Here is a 17,370-nt window from a genome sequence, read left to right on the forward strand (position 1 = left end):
GGTGTACGCATCAGAGATCCAAAACCCTAATCTTAGGAATTGAGGCCTATTTAAACGACCTTAAGTCCCTTGGACTTAACCCCAGAGAGCTTCCAAAGCCCTAGAGAGTCCTTGTACCCCCTAGAGAACCTTGTGAGATCATTCTTGAGCTTAAAGAGTGTATTTGTGACCTTTTAGTGATTCATTGCAAGAAGAAGAAGGGGTCAAGCAAGCTTGGATTGTATAAGTGCTTCAAGATCGTGTACCAAACTCACCTTAAAAAGCTTCTGGGGGTAAAAAGCTTGCACCTTTCCATCTAAATCTTTAGATTTAGCTAAGGTTTTCTATTTTTGGCCATTTGGTTGGTTTTGGACCTCTTTTGGTGAGTTAAGCGACTCCATAAGATGACAATGATAGATCTGAGGTCCCTTGGTCATTTAGAAGCATAAAAATGGGATCTTGATGGATGTTTAGCCCTCATGCATGGATTAAGAACCTTGAAAAGGTCTTAATGGAAGCGTTGGACGATTTTGAGGCATGCAAGGGCATAAAGTTGGCAACTTTATGACTTAGGACGTTTTAACCAACATAGATATGACTTTTGGTTGTAAGGAAGCCAAGCATTAAGCACTTAATGGAGAAAGTGCTTAAATTGGGTGTACTTTGGGCGAAACCAGTTGTATGCGACGCGTAGCCCCAAACCCTCAGTACACTACGTGTACCAAGATGGTACGTTGGGCGTACGCAACAGCCGTTGGGCCTTAATCTGTTTTGGGCCTTTAATCCTGTGGGCCTCATTTGGGTTTAGGGCTTGGTCGTATTCTGTGAATTATGGACTTCGTCATCTGTGTGGGCAATGGATGCGATGGTTGGGCCTTATTGGACCAAGAGGCGCATTAATGATATAAGACTTGGACTTTGGGGCCCATTAGTAAGAAAAGGGTATTTGGGCCTGGGGGAGGGGTTTGGAGGTTGGTTTCCCCTTGATTAATGTAAAATTCTAATATTGATTGTATTACCATTATTATTGTCCAGCTCGGGGGATTGCGGACTGTTAGGAAGGCACTGTTTGTATTCAGCAGATTGAGGTGAGTTTCCTCACCATACCAATGTGTCTAACGGACCAAGGGCGACCCATTTTGTGATTATGATACATGTGTTAGACATTTTGTGTTTTGATATGCTATGTGATTATGTTTGTGTGTAAGACCTCGGGGGGGGGGGGGGGGGGGGGGGTTCTGAGGCACTTAGGTGTAAGACCTTGGAGGGTTTCCTTGGCATCCTAGGTCAAAGGCCTTAAAGGGGTTCTCGAGGCACTAGACTAAGACCATATGGGGGTTCCCATGGCACCCGGAGTAAGACCCTGGAGGGTTTCTAGGGCTTCCTTATGTGATTTGCGTGCACGATTTATGTGTTTTGGATAATTGTTTAGCTAGTATGCTATGTTATATGTGGTTGTGCTCTGGAGAACTCACTAAGCTTTCAAGCTTACCGTTCTGTGGATTTGTTTCAGGTACATCTAAGCCCAAGGGCAAGGGCAAGGCATGATGATGCAGCGTGCACTCTATCTCTCCTTTACTTGAAAAATGAAAATTTTCTTTGTAAAAAAATTGGGTCGTTACAAGTTGGTATCAGAGCCTTGGTTTAAGGGATCGGGGAACACTCTCGAGTGTGTCAGGACTAAAACTAAGGAAATGGTAAAATCATTTTCAAAAGTAACAAAAAATTTCTTCCTAAAAATAAGAAGACGAGAGTGCAACGCGCGTGATCAGCCGAGCCAAGTAAGTAGTTCCCCAATGTGTTATCCATGTTATACTGAAATTTGAGCCTTATTGATTATATTGGAATTGCTATGTGTATGTTTTTAAAATTGTATATGATTAGGAGCTTATAGCCTCTAAATGATTGGTTTAGCCTTATTTCTTGTTCCTTGTATGGTTGTGGTTCTAGGGTAGAGTCTCTTATTCAAAAGTCTATTTGATCCTTTTCTGTATACAATTTGCATGCATAAGCGCAACCTGTTATGATTGGTCTAATTGATATGAATGGGGCAAATCTTAGGTCGGCCTGAGATTAGTATGCGGGGTAGTTGTGAAATATCGTTTGATTGAGGGACAAATTGGAGTTATCAACTGGAGCAGTGGGGAAAGGTACATGTAGGTGTGGAAGGTAGTATGGGCCCGTACTACTGGAAGCACATGACCTGTACCCGAACCAATGTTGTATCTAACGACTTCAAGGAAGGACTGGCGTGGGAAGATCCCTTATATAGTAATCCAGATCACTGCAATTTATTTATTTTTCAGTTCAACATGGTGGTGACACGATTTGGAGCTGGGGGATCAAGATCAGGATCCGGATCCGGGGCGGGATCAGGAGACACTATCGATGTCATTGAAGAGAGGCTATGCGAGCTCATTGTAGCCGAGGTCACCAGGTGCATCCTTGACGCGACCCCAATCATCTTTGGGATGGTCAAGGAGGGTATTATGGATCTCATGGAGGAGAGACTCCGATCTTTCAGGGCTGAGATTGTTGCAGGCTAGTTGGGGACCCAAACTCCCTCGTTCCGGGAGTTCAAGGCATGTGGGGCTCCGAGGTCACGGACCCCATTATCAGCTGAAGCTAGGTAGCGAACATCGAGAACGCCCAGTGCACGAGTTCTTGCTTGGATGCGGCGAAGGTTGGGTTTGCTTCATGTTTGTTGAGAGTCAGGGTTTGCGATTGGTGGGGCATGGTTACTAGCCAGGTGGGGCCAACCGGAGTGGCCGATATGACATGGGTCGAGTTTTTTTGGCGGCTTGATTTAGAGTTTGCACCACCTATTAAGGTGTAATGCCTAGTGAGGGAGTTTCATGATTTGCAGCAGATCACCGAGACTGTGGCGGAGATCACCGCCAAGTTTCGAGAGCAAGCTTTGTTGATCCCACAGTATGCTACCGACGAGGATATGACGAGGACCTGATATCATCCCATGTCAAGGGATGATATTAGGGAGTTTGTGAGTTTTACAGGGTGTAAAACCCTGAATGAGATGGTGGAGAAGGCCCGTGAGAGGGAGATGGAGTTGGATACCCACACGAAGCGCAAGACTGAGTAGGTGCAACAGGGGGTCAGGCTAAGAAGCGTAAGATCTATGATTCTTCGAGTACGGGCTAGCAGGGCTGGGGCCTGCGTGCCAAGTGTGGGAAATCACATGGAGGAGCATGTAGGGGTCAGGGCACGGTGTGTTATACATGTGGTAAGCCGGTCCACGTGAGCAGGGACTGCCCCAAAAAGGGCTTGATATGTTTTCATTGCAACCAAACCGGCCATATGCGGGCCGAATGTCCTAGGTTGCAGGGAGGAGGAGCAGCAGCGGTGGCATCCACGCCCACCACACTGAGGATCAATGATGGCCACCCTGCTAAGGTGGAAGCTCCAGTGGTGAAGAGCCGTGCATTTCAGCTGACTACCGAGGAGCCTCGGGCAGCACCGGACGTTGTGGCTGGTACGTGTGTATTTTTCTCAGTCTTATAATTATGTAATTGCAGTGCTTATACATTTGTGTATGTATTATGCTGTTTAGGGACCTTTTTGGTCAATGGTATGACTACTCATGTCTTGTTTGATTCGGGTGCTACCTGGTCATTTGTGTCTCTTGCCCTTAGCAAGAAGTTTCGGAATGCGCCGGGGACCTTGGATTCCCCGCTCGAGGTGGAGATTGCTGATGATCGTACTGTTAGTGCGGCAAGGGTATATCGGGGCTGTGTTTTGAATGTTTTGGGCGAGAGGCTTCATGTAGATCTAGTTCCGATACCATTACGAGGACTGAAGGTGATTGTTGGAATAGACTGGTTGGGGGCCAATGGGACCATGATCGATTGCGAACGCCAACTGCTCAGGGTTCGAACCCCAAGTGGGGGAAAGCTGGTTATTCATGGTGAGAGGGTCTCGCAAGGACTGATCCAATGTTCGACTGCGATGGCAAGGAGCTTTATACAGCAGGGTTGCTCAAAATTTTCGGCTTGTGTTTCGGATACGAGAACGGAGACCGTGTCGGATGTGGATAGTGTACCAGTTGTATGGGATTATCAGGATGTTTTTCCCGAAGAGTTATCAGGACTGCCTCCGGAGAGGCAGGTGGAGTTTTGCGTTGATTTAGTGCCAGGTGCGGCTCTGATAGCCAAGGCACTGGATAGGTTGGCACCAATGCCCCGACAACATTCATGGATCTCATGAAGCGGGTATGTAGGCCGATGCTGGATCGGTCAGTGATCGTTTTTATTGATGATATCCTGGTCTACCCTAAGACCAGGGAGTAGCATGAGCAACATTTGAGGGAGGTATTGGAGACCCTGAGGGCGGATAAACTTTATGCAAAGTTCTCCAAATATGATTTCTGGATATGGGAAGTACAATTTTTAGGGCATGTCATCAATCAAGAGGGAATTTAGGTCGACCCAGCCAAGGTGGAGCCAGTGATGCGATGGGAGGTACCAAGGAATGCCTCATAAATTCATAGTTTCTTGGGTTTAGCGGGTTACTATCAGAGATTTATCCAGATTTGCTCCAAGATCACTGTGCCATTGACCCGCTTAACCAAGAAGAATGTGACCTTTCAGTGGGGTGAGGATCAACAGATGGCGTTTGAGACCCTGAGATGGAGATTATGCGAGGCTCCGATTCTGGTACTACCTAAAGGGTTGGATGATTTAGTGGTGTACTATGATGCATCGATTTCAGGGTTGAGCACGGTATTGATGTAGAGGGGGCATGTGATTGCTTATGCATCGAGGTAGTTGAAGCCTCACGAGGCGAATTACCCCACACATGACTTGGATTTGGGAGCGGTAGTGTTTGCCCTCAAGATCTGGAGGCACTAATTGTATGGTGTGCTGTTCACAATTTATACGGATCATAAGAGTCTCAAGTATTTGATGGATCAACAGAACCTCAATATGCGGCAGAGGAGATGGTTGGATGTTTTGAAGGATTATGACTATGAGATCTTATACCATCCAGGGAAGGCCAACGTGGTGGCCGATGCTTTGAGCCGCAAGACAGCGAGGTCCTCGATTAGGGACATTTGTTTGAGGATGTCTATGATTTCGTCCTTGTTAGATATGATCAAGGGAGCTCATGTTGAGGGGGTAAAGAGGGAAAACTGGAAAACAGAGAGAATTTGGGGACAATATCCTTTGTTTATAAAGGATAGCCGCGACCTTTTGACTCAGTGTGGCCAAGTGTGGGTACCAATGGCAGGGGAGTGAGGCAGAAGTTATTAGAGGAGGCGCACAAGTCCAAGTTCTCTATTCACCCAGGAGCTACAAAAATGTATAGAGACTTGAGACTGAGTAAATGGTGGCCCTGCAGGAAGCGGGAGATTGCATGGTTTGTGGAGCGGTGCTTGACCTGCAGGAAGGTCAAGGCCGAGCATCAACGACCCCATGGCAAGGTTCAGCCACTACCCATTCCATTGTGGAAGTGGGAGGAGATCACCATGGACTTCATTGCGAAGCTTCCAAGGATGGCAAGGGGTGCAGATTCCATATGGGTTATCGTGGATAGGCTGTCAAAGAGTGCCAATTTCATTCCAATTTCTGAAAATATATCCATGGAGAAATTGGCAGACATTTATGTTCGTGAAGTGGTAGTTAGACATGGGGTGCCCGTGTTTGTGGTCTCCGATAGGGATGTCCGGTTTACCTCCAGGTTTTGGAAAAAGTTCCATGAGGAATTGGGCACCCAACTATGTTTTAGTACAACTTGTCACCCTCAGACTGACGGTCAGAGTGAGAGGACAATGTAGACATTGGAAGACATGCTCCGTGCATGCGTGCTGGATTTTGGAGAAAGGTGGGACACATACCTCCCATTGGCAGAGTTTTCATACAATAACAGTTATCACACCAGTATTGGCCGAGCTCCATTCAAAATCTTATATGGACGAAGGTGCAGAACCCAAGTATGTTGGGACGAGGTTGGGCATCGGATCATGGGGAGCACTGAGGTAGTGCTGAAGACTACCGTGTTGATTCAACAGGTGCACGACCGGTTGCGAGTCGCACAAAGCCGTCAGAAGAGCTATGCTGATCAACGACGATCAGCTCTTGAGTTTCAAGTGGGGGGTCTTGTCTTATTGAAAGTGTCTCCCTGGAAAAGGATTATCAGGTTTCGCAAGAGAGGCAAGTTGGGGCCTCGCTTCATAGGCCCGTTCAAGATCACGGCATGGGTGGGCAAGGTAGCTTATCATTTAGAGCTCCCCGAGGAGCTTAGTCAAATTCAGAATACCTTCCATGTATCTCAGCTTCAGAGGTGCATTGCTGACAAGACCGCATTTGTTTCCTTGGACAGCATTCAAGTGGATGGGAGTCTGAATTATGTCGAGAAGTCGGTCGTCATCCTGGATCGGAAGACAAAGGGTCTTTGCAACAAAGAAGTGAAGTTGGTAAAGGTGCAATGGCAGCGCCGAAAGGGCTCTGAATGGACATGGGAGCCGGAATAGGAAATGCGGGAGCATTACCATGATCTGTTCAACGCTGCGGACTTCGGGGACGAAGTATAATCTGAGTGGGGGAGAGTTGTAACACCCTAATCTGGTATGTCTTGGAAACCCTCAATATTTCATTTATGAGCATATTTGGTCCCTCGAGTACGTTGGGTGTACCTATGTATACGCTAAGCGTACTCTGCATGATTGATCGCGGAGGATCCTCACGTACGCTGGGTGTACGTAATGGAACGCTGGGTGTACGCATCAGAGAGACAAAACCCTAATCTTCGAACTTGAGGCCTATTTAAACGACCTTAATCCCCTTGGACTTAACCCCAGAGAGCCTCCATAGCCCTAGAGAGTCCTTGTACCCCTAGAGAACCTTGTGAGATCATTCTTGAGCTTAAAGAGTGCATTTGTGACCTTTTAGTTTTTCATTGCAAGAAGAAGAAGGGGTCAAACAAGCTTGGATCGTATAGGTGCTTTAATATCATGCACCAAACTGACCTTACAAAGCTTCTGGAGGTAAAAAGCTAGTACATTTCCATTTAAATATTGAGATCTAGCTAGGGTTTTCTAGTTTTGCCCATTTGGTTGGTTTTTGATATCTTTTGGTGAGTTAAGCAACTCCATAAGATGAGGATTATAGATCTGAGGTCCCTTGGTCATTTAGAAGCATAAAAATGGGATCTTGATGGATGTTTAGCCCTCATGCATGGATTAAGAACCTTGAAAAGGTCTTAATGGAAGCGTTGGACGATTTTGAGGCATGCAAGGGCATAAAGTTGGCAACTTTATGACTTAGGACGTTTTAACGGACATAGATATGACTTTTGGTCATGAGGAAGCCAAGCATTAAGCACTTAATGGAGAAAGTGCTTAAAGTGGGTGTACATTGGGCGTAACCAGTTGTATGCGGCGCGTATGTCACACCCCGAAACCGAAGGCGGAAACGTTCTGGGGCGGAGGTGACTTCATGTGAATATCATAACCAGTGTACATAGTAAGCGAAGTAAAACACAAAACATTACCTTACATAGTTTTCATTACATCAGTTGAAAAGTAAAGTGATACAAGTTTCATAAATACATAAGTTTAAACAAAAGAAAGACGTGACTTCCATTCGCTCCGTCTTCTGCAAAAGGATGCGGGGTACCTGTCTAAGTAGAACCTGAGAATACAAGCATTTTAAAAATCAGCATAAAGCTAATGAGTTTATAACCGATTTGTTTTTATGAAAATGTACAAGATTCTTTTTGTTTTCTGAAAAAGTGATTATCCAAGAAAATCCCATATTTTCTTAAAAGTAAAGTTTAGTTGTTCTGTTATGTTGCACGGTTCTGGTTATGAATTGTGATTACCCCAGGAAAATCCTATATTTTCCTAATGTGAAAGATGTGTACTGAAAACCTGATTAACCTTGTGAAGTGTGTGTTTGTTTACCAACCCAAAAATGTAATGTAAAAGATGTATACTGAAAACCTAATTATCATAGTAAACTAATTCTTATGGTTATTAATTTACTATATCCATTATTACTAAAAAGTAAATCTCTGTTATCCAAATTGTAAGTTCTATAACCATACTACAGACTAGATATGACTCGAGACGAGGCCAATATCTTTTATGACTTTGTCACCATTGAACCTTTCGGTTCGGCTGTATCTAGTAGCCAGGTGCGGGATAGTCAATCCCATATAGATCTATACACTCAACTCACGCTCCCTATCTAAGAGATTCTGGTTATAGGGGCGGTCCTCCACTCGCGTATCTCTGTGGAGTGTTCTCCGAGGACGTGTCTCCAATTTATAAGAATAACAAATCTACAAGTAATAATGCGGAAAGTCCTGTTTAAGTTCTACCTACAAAGACGATCCTCCACTCGCGTATCTCTATGGTGTGTTACCTAGGACAAAACGATATACTAATTTTCTTGTTCAAGGTTCAAAGATTGTGTTTTTAACTATTATAATGTGGAAAACCATTTGTGAAAATATAAAGTACAACAATTTATAACGTTTTTCACAATACTATGATAATGTGATCTACAAGTTCAAACGCTTATATGTTATGATTATCAGTGTTAAAAAAAATATGTAATATGAAACACAACACATATAAAATAAGTTTTGAGTACAAGTATTACTTGTACTTTGCTTGTATTCCCCCTGAAAACTTTGAAAAAGGGTAGGGGTATGAACTCACCGGACGAGAAATGTGTCGACTGGGATGATAAACGTCGGATCAAGGCTTGAAAACGTGTGAGGATCCTATGTAATGTTGTCACACCCCGAAAACCGAAGGCGGAAACATTTCCGGGGTTGACTCCACGTAAAGTATCAAATCCAATGTACATAGTAAGTAAAGTAAATCAACCATTACATTACATATATGAAAGATTTACATTTGTTTCAAAAGTATAAGTTATACAAGTGATACATAGTATATATGAACAATACAAAATGAGTCTTATGAGAACTCCATCTTCACACAAAAGGATCTTTGGGTACCTGTCTAACTTGGACCTGAGAATACAAGCGGTTTGAAAATCAGCATAAAGCTGGTGAGTTCATAAGTGGTTAGTTTTTCTGAAAATGTACGAGTTCCTTTGTTTTCCTGAAAAGTGGTTATCCAAGAAAATCCCATATTTTCTTATGTAAAGTTAGTTTCCAAATCCGAAAGTAAAGTAAACGATGTTTAATTAAAACATGATTGTTCTTGTGAAATGTAATTCAATTGTTTAACTTATTACACTTCTCTAATTTTGTACCACTATTACTCAAGAAGAACCCCATGTTCTCCTGACTATGTGTGTGTGAACTGTTACTAGTTTCTGACTATGTCCGGTGTCCTTCCCAGGAAAACCCCATGTTTCCCTGACTGTATGTATATCTTTACCGATTTTGTTTATGTTCAGTGTTCTCCCCAGAAAAACCCCATGTTTCCCTGACTCTGTGTGTGTGTGTCTTTACAGGTTATGGTTATGTTCAGTGTTCTTCCCAGGAAAACCCCATGTTTCCCTGACTGTGTGTGTATCTGAAATCCCTAAATGTACATTAGCTTTACTACGTACATAAAGCTAGTAAATGAATCTGAAACGTTAATAATCTAGATTGCGAGTCCTTAACCATACTCAGACTAGATATGACTCAAATCGTGGTCAATATCCTTTTTATTACTCTCGTCACCCTTGAACCTTTCAGTTCGGCTGTAGCTAGCAGCCAGGTGTGGGATTGTCAGTCCCGTATAGATCTATACACTCAAGCCACGCTCTCCTACGAACGGAGATTCTGGTTACAGGGTTAGTCCTCCACTATCTCGTGCCATGGAAGTGTTACAAGGACGTGTCTCCAATCACTAAGATTACTCTTTACTTTTCGACTAGGAAAGTAGTATTTACAACTGACTATATTCTACGTACCCATGCTTTACACTCGAGCCTAGGTGTTATATTAAGGACATTACACTCGAGCCTAAGTGTTATTTAATGATGGTTGTCCTTTTACACTCGACCCTAGGTGTATTATTAAGGACATTACACTCGAACCTAGGTGTTATTTAATGATTATGGTCCTTTACACTCGATCCTAGGTGTATTATTAAGGACATTACAGTGATTTGTGTGTTATGATGGTATTTATCTATCACACTCGAGCCTAGGTGTATTGTTAAGGACATATAGATGTTTCATGTTTTCTAATGGAGTCTTTCTTTTACACTCGAACCTTAGTGTTTTATTACAGACATTATAATAGTTTATGTATTCTATCAGTTTAAATGTGAACAATCAATTACCAAGTACACAATATAACAGTGTATAATAAGAATTGAAAATCGGGTTAAAACAAACAACTCTGCAAGTTAAAACGGTTTGTTTAAAAGGTTTTCAATTCTTAAAGTGTACAATTATGAAACCATTTAATTGAAATCATGTGATTGAGTACAAGATATACTTGTACTTTTGCTTGTATTCCCCCCTGAAAACATTGAAAAACCATTGAAAAAGGGTAGGGGTATGAACTCACCGGACGAGATATGAGACGGTTCGGATGTTAAGAGTTGATCCGGGACTTGTAAACACATGAGGTTCCTAATTATAAGGTAAAGATACACATTTGTATCTAATTAGGACTTAGATTGATTGTTGGATAGGGACAAATGCTTCAAGTCGCGATAACACTCCGGTACAAGTGTTTGGAGGGACCCGGGTGGCGTTTAGGGACATGAATGATGCGAGGGACTTAGGAAACGAGTTGGGACCTCAAAGGAACACCCTCTTTAGGGAGTTTACGGCCACAAGACCCATTCCCCGTGAGTTTACGACCATAAACTCATGGTGGGGTCAAATATGGGCATAATTGAGTCATAAATGGCTATGGACACTTGGAAATGCTTGGATTAATTTTTCTTAAGGCTTGGACACAATTAAAAACATCATTTACAATACAAAAGGGAGTTTATGGCCTAGGAATGGGGTCTTTGGCCGTAAACTCTCAAATCTCCAAGATTTAGTGTTTTTAAAGTGTTAAAATCAATCACATGTGATTCTAAAAATTCCCACAAGCCTAGAAATGAGTTTAAGGCATCATTTGACACCTTTTTATGAGTTTACGGCCATGAGACATGTTCTATGGCCGTAAACTCTCAAATGTGGGGTTTTTGATGTTTGTAAAGCCTTAAAACTATTTTTGGTTGGTCCTTTGATTTATTCCAAGGCTTTTGGTGGTGTTGGATGGCTTTCAAACACCCTAGAATTGGATTTGTACCATGTTTCATGGAGTTTACGGCCCAAGCACAAGCCTTGGCCGTAAAATCATCTTAGTCCTCCAAAAATTGTGTTTCAAGTGTCCAAATGCAATGATCTATGTTCTATAATTCATAACTAAGACAAAGGAGTGGTTTGGAAGGGTTTAAGGGCTTGAAAACCCTAGTTTATTGAGTTTACGGCCCAAGAATGATCCTTGGCCGTAAACTCCTTCAAACTTCACAAATTTCATGTTTTAATTGTTTAGGGTCCATATCTTGAAGCCATTTAGCCATATACAAGGTCCAATTGAGGTTTGGAAGGGTTTTGTTGCTCCAAAAACCCCTTTTATGTGAGTTTACGGCCTAGGACTGTTCTAGGGCCGTAAACTCATGTTAATGGTCCTATTCCATGGTTTGAACTCGAATTTGAGGGCTAAAGATGTTGCATAACAAGTTAGGGAAGGTACCTTGGTGATTTGAAGCCTTAAACTTAAGATTTTGACTCTAAAATCTAGTTTGAGGAGAGAGGTTGGAGTGATAGTTGTAAAATGGAGCAAAAGCTTCAAAATGGAGACTTGAGTCACTTTAAATAGTGTCCAAGTTCGGGACATGGTAGAATTCTACCCGATACCGGCGTTAGACGAGGCTTTTGGTCGTATCCGGCCAATTTGCCGTAACCCGATATGGCTGGCTCTAAAAATGTTCCGATCATTAATATGAGATGTTAGAATGAGTTCTAAGGGTAATGAGACACTTATTAAGTCATAAAATAATATTCACATTAATGACTTAATAAAAGGTCGGAAACGGAAACGAAATCGGAAACGGCGATTGGGTGATCGGAACGAGTCGCGAACAGGGTTACAATCAAGGATATGAATTTCGGGTTGTTACATTATCCCCCCGTTAGAGGGAATTTCGTCCCGAAATTCAAAGATTCGAACACAGATCATGAAGTGGAAAGATATATGGGAATGAATTTACTGCATTCGGGTCTCCGCTTAACATTCTAGCGAACCCTCACTGACAGGATGTGGCTTTGTTACGTATGATTAACCTTTCAATCTACGATCTCAATTGATTCATACATAAAAATTTGGATTTTTATTTCCTCAAAGGAATTTATTAGGGTTTCGTCAGGTCGGCAAGCCTTACGAATAAAGATGCGGAATACCAAATGGTTGCTACTGAGTCTTTAAGATAGCTCGGAGAGGGCTATGGAATCGATTCCTAACGAAGATCTTGAAGGGTCTAAGGTCCCACAAGTTTAGTTTTTCCGCACTTCCCAAGATGTACTATGTCTTTCCAGGTTAAAACCTTCAACAAGTGGGTACGTTTTCACATGTCAGAGTAACTAAAGGTCCAATGGTTCTAAGGGGAACTTCTACGTGAGTCTATGATCATAGCCGACGAGACCCAAAGATCAACAGGTTCCATGGGTGCTCCCGATGTCGACTAATTCTTTATTGTCTTAGCTTTTGAAAGGATCTACAAGTATGACTGCTTTGCTTATCTATGTGAACAAGAGAATGGTTCGACCGAAGGGCGTCACTACCTCCTCGTAGTGATCGTATCATGCCCTGATTGCTGACTTGCACACATTGTGCTTACTGAGGTTCGATTACGAGGAAATTCCCGGGATTAGATCGATACGAGACTAGACTACACGTTCGGAAAGAATTCTCAAGAATTCTTTAGAAACAGCATCGGGAAAGGATCGTATACTTCTCGTTTCTCGATGATCACTTGGACGAGAGATACACGGGTAAAATTTTTAAGCTTTGATGTACAAAGATCAAGAGAGTCGAGTTGGAGGAAGATTAGAACAAATGGCTTTCTCGAATCTAGGAAAGACAGCATGAATGAGGCTCGGTCATTACATGCTAAGGGTGACATCAAAGCATTTCCTAAAAGGTTTACCAATAGATCGAATGGAAAATAATAATCACTCGGATTGAGAAAACAATCTACGAATACGACACAAGCGTTCTCATTTTTATGTGATAACCATCTCGAAGACATACATTTCCAGTTACTCGTAAATGACGGGGTTAGAAAAATGTTCAAATGGATGGTTAACTAATTTCTTTCGGTGCTAGAATCGAAAAGAATCATAGGCATATAAATTTAACGAGGGAAAATATACCTGTGGCAACGGTGGGATCGGTGGTTGTCTCTTCTTGTCCTATTGTTAGAACTCTCCCAATGTTACCAGGTTTTATAATCTTAGGACAGTTTCGCTTGATATGTCCCACTTCTCCACAACCATAGCAGGCCCGACCGATGCTCGCTCCGGAAGTTTGACTCGTTGATTGAGTTGGCGTCTTACAGTTCTTCGCCATGTGACCCTTTATGCCACATTTGTTGCAAATTACCTCTATACATGGACCGGACGAAAGATGATGATAGTTGCACTTTCCACAACTAGGAAGAGTTCCAATATACGTACTGGTAGGTTTCCGAGTTGAGGATCCGACAACAGAAACAGTCACAGGGGAAGTGGCAGCATGAACTGCCATCGTTTGCTGTCTCTTTGAAGACTCGTGTGATGGTTGTCTTTTCTCTTTCTTCACAAGTTTTCTTTTCTCGCCACTCCTCACCGTCGGTTCAGTAGTGGTAGCTGCCTCTTCAAGGTCATCATTGTGATCGATTAGGATTTGTGCTAAACATTTGGCGCTGTCGTACGTATCCGGCCTCGCAGCTATGACATTTCCTTTCGTTGGCTGAGTCAGTCCCCAGATAAATCTCTCTATCTTCTTACTTCCCGGGGTAACCATTCCCGGACAAAGTAGTGCCAAGTCGTCAAACCTGGAAGTATAAGCAGCAATGTCGGAACCTTTCATCTTCAGGTTCCATAGTTCATGTTCTAACTTCTGCATTTCTCCTCGATGGCAGTACTCAGCCAGCAGAAGTTCCTTCATGGCTTCCCAACCCATGGCGTTGGCTACAGGTAAGGTTAGGGATTTGACTCGGCCATTCCACCAAGTCAGAGCTTTGTCGAGAAGGGTGCAAGCGGCAAACTTCACCTTGTCTGAATCTGAACAAGCGCAGATTTCAAAGATAGATTCGATCTTCTCGAACCATCGGGTAAGGGAAATGACACCTCCAGTGCCATCAAAAGATGTGGGTTTGGCGTTCATGAAATCCTTATAGGAACCCTCTTTCCGGCGTCCCTGGCTATCTTCTGGGTTTTGGGATTGAGGACCACCTCCTGAACCGCTAGGGTTCATTTGTGATGATGAGATTAAAGTTTCTTTTAATCTATGAAGATCGATTAGATCTTGAACAAGTAAGTAAATAACGACGATACAAACACAGTAAAATAACAGATCAAGATTGAATCAAACGTGTCGAATGATTAAAACAAAATCCTCAGAAGAGCTCGATTAAGAACATCAACTGTAGAGGATTGGAAGGTTACAAGAATGATCAAAGAAACCTTTAGTCGTCTGGAAAAATCGTATTCTCAGATCTCTAAAACCTTAACCTAATATGCATGCAAGCATAAGCTTATATACAAAGCATAAAAGACTCACGGTTGGACAGGACCAAACCGTAATATAAAACAATATAAGTAGACGAGCCCAAAAGATGCAATCTATAAAGGCCAACAATCTCCCCCTTTGCGTCAATTTGGAGCGAGATCTTTATTTATTACTTGGGCCAGCAGCTGAAACTGGTACCTTCTTCACAGTACTAAACAGACACTTGGTGATGGAAAGAATGGTCTGTCTAAACCGGATGTACCAGTTAATCATATCTTCAAAATACTTAACATCATCGGCTGAGTTCTCTTTACACCGTTTAACAATAAATAGCACATGCTCCAAGCAGGTTGTGGTGTAAAGATGCTTATCAGCTAAAGCGAAGAGACATTTCTGTCCTTCAGCTCTAGTGAACATAACAGTGTTACGTCTTGGGTCAATCTTGCCCAGCTGCATTTGATTGAGATCACTGGCCGATCCCACAGGAGCAATTTTGGGTTTCTTCTTGAAGACTGTGGCGACCTCCTGATCCATAAGGGCAACCTCCATGATATAGCAGATTAACATCCTTTTGACATGGTCTAGAATGGGACCATATTCAGCTTCATTGGTCAAAAGGATATTATACAGGACGATCCAATCATGAGGATTTAGATTCGGTAGATCTGCCAGAGAGATGAGATGAACAGATTTTGCAGATCCCCGAATCAGTTTGAACCGAACGTTTATAAAACGTCCCTCAGTGTAAGGCTTTAGCACCCAAACGTTGACAATCTTCTGAGCGCTCCATGTAAGGAATTGAGGATGAGCAGCCGTCAGATAAAAGTCAATGAGCTCCCTGTCAAGCTCAGCGTTCGGGTGAGGGACATCAAAGATATTAGAGAAGACGTGAAAGATAAACGCCTTTCGAGTCAGCGGCATATCGAACTGCGAATCGACAGTATTGCTGCAGTCGAACGATATGACCGGCTCGAGCCATAAGATGCTGGGAGTTTCGATGGCCTCTTTGATTAAGCGTTCCCTGGTCCAGGCAGGGAAGAGAGTCTTTCGGCTCTCAAGGAGATCGTGGGCTTCTTTTTGCTTGCGTTCGGCTTCGGCAGCCTCACGTGCCTCACGACTGGCATCATCACCAACCTTGCGACTGTTCTTTCGTTTCAAAATGTCGGCAATGGTCTCCTTGTCGCCTTCTTCATCTTCATCCTCAGCTATATTTTTACCTTTGTTCTTCACACCTGAACTTAAAATTTGATGAGTTGAAGATGGTTCAGTTGTGTGAGTAGCTTTAGAGGAAGGAGGTGGTTTTGAACTTGTCTTCTCATCTCCCCCTTGTTTCGGAATGGACACAAAACTTGGGAGGCCTTCGACTTTGTTAAGTAGATCGATGGCTGGAGAGAGCTTTTCAGCAAGGGATCGCCTCACCGAAAAGTTTAAAATTGGATCGTGTGCTTCCAGGATGTTTGAGATGACAGCGTGGACATCCGAAACACACATCTTAACCACCTCCTGTTCTGAGCGAAGATCTTCCAGCTCTTGTTGAGATTGAGAGAGTTGAGTGGTCTTGACCTCAAGAGCAGTTGTTTTTAATGCCAGATCGTCCATTAAAGAACGCTCGGATGTCAGATCTTCTTGTAGCTTGACGAGACGAGCATCAATGGAGGCTGTAAAAGCCGAGTTGTCGTCGCTTATGGTTTTACGTAGATTGGCGAACGATGGCAACTCCGATGACAAAGGAGACCAATTGTTGGACAATCGGTTCCAAAGATGCCTTTGTGGCAGCTGCACTTTGTTGCATGGACTGCAGTAGAGCAGAGGCATCAGAAAATAGTTTATCGACTTTTTCGGTTGCTACCTCACATGCTCGGGTAGATGCCTGAATTGCAGCAGTTGCTGAGGCTGCTGAATCATGTTGAGCCCTGGTGAAGGCATCAACAATCTTCTGAAGTGCAGCTTCAGACAGGATTGATTGTTGGTTGGACGAGGAGGCGAGAAGTAGATCAATCTTCTCGTTGAGCTGTTTGAGATGTTTCTTAGTGACTGGTGCATCATCCTCCTCGTCACTCTGAACTTGAAACGGACTATAGTAGACCGAATCAAAGATCATGTCTTCTCCCCCGAGATAAGGGTTTTCACCCTCAGAGGCGTTGCCATGAGATGAAGAGGGTGGAGAGGTTGGGGGTGTGGAGGGTTTAGTAGGAGAAGGTTGAGTGGGTGAAGGTGTAGTTTCGGTTGTTGGTTCTGTATGGGTAGTTTCGGTTGGTGGTTGTGTATGGGTAGTTTCGGTTGGTGGTTGTGTATGGGTAGTTTCGGTTGTGTGGGTTTTGGGTTGAGGAGGTTCGGCTACATGGGGTGATTCAGTGGTAGTGGTAAAGATTTGTGGAGGAGAAGGAATTGGGGATTTGGGTATTTCAATCTCTGGGGTAGGGGATCGAGGTGGTGTATTGCCTCGTGGAGGAGATGCATCCCCTTGAGAGTCGTCAGAATCCGAACTCTCACCCTCAGAGTCACTCAAAGATGAGGGTATAATAAGATTTCTCTTTGGTTGAGTCTTCCTCTTCTTCGGTGGGGGGGAAGGTGCAGCTTTTGTTTGTTTCCTCTTCTTAGGAGAAGGCCCCTTTGAAGGTTTTGCTGCTTGCTTTCCTTTGTCCGCCTTTTTACCTTTGCTCAGTGGTTTATCTGCATCGTGTA

Source organism: Lactuca saligna, chromosome 2, assembly GCF_052625555.1.
Source record: "Lactuca saligna cultivar CGN05327 chromosome 2, ASM5262555v1, whole genome shotgun sequence".
NCBI lineage: Eukaryota > Viridiplantae > Streptophyta > Magnoliopsida > Asterales > Asteraceae > Lactuca > Lactuca saligna.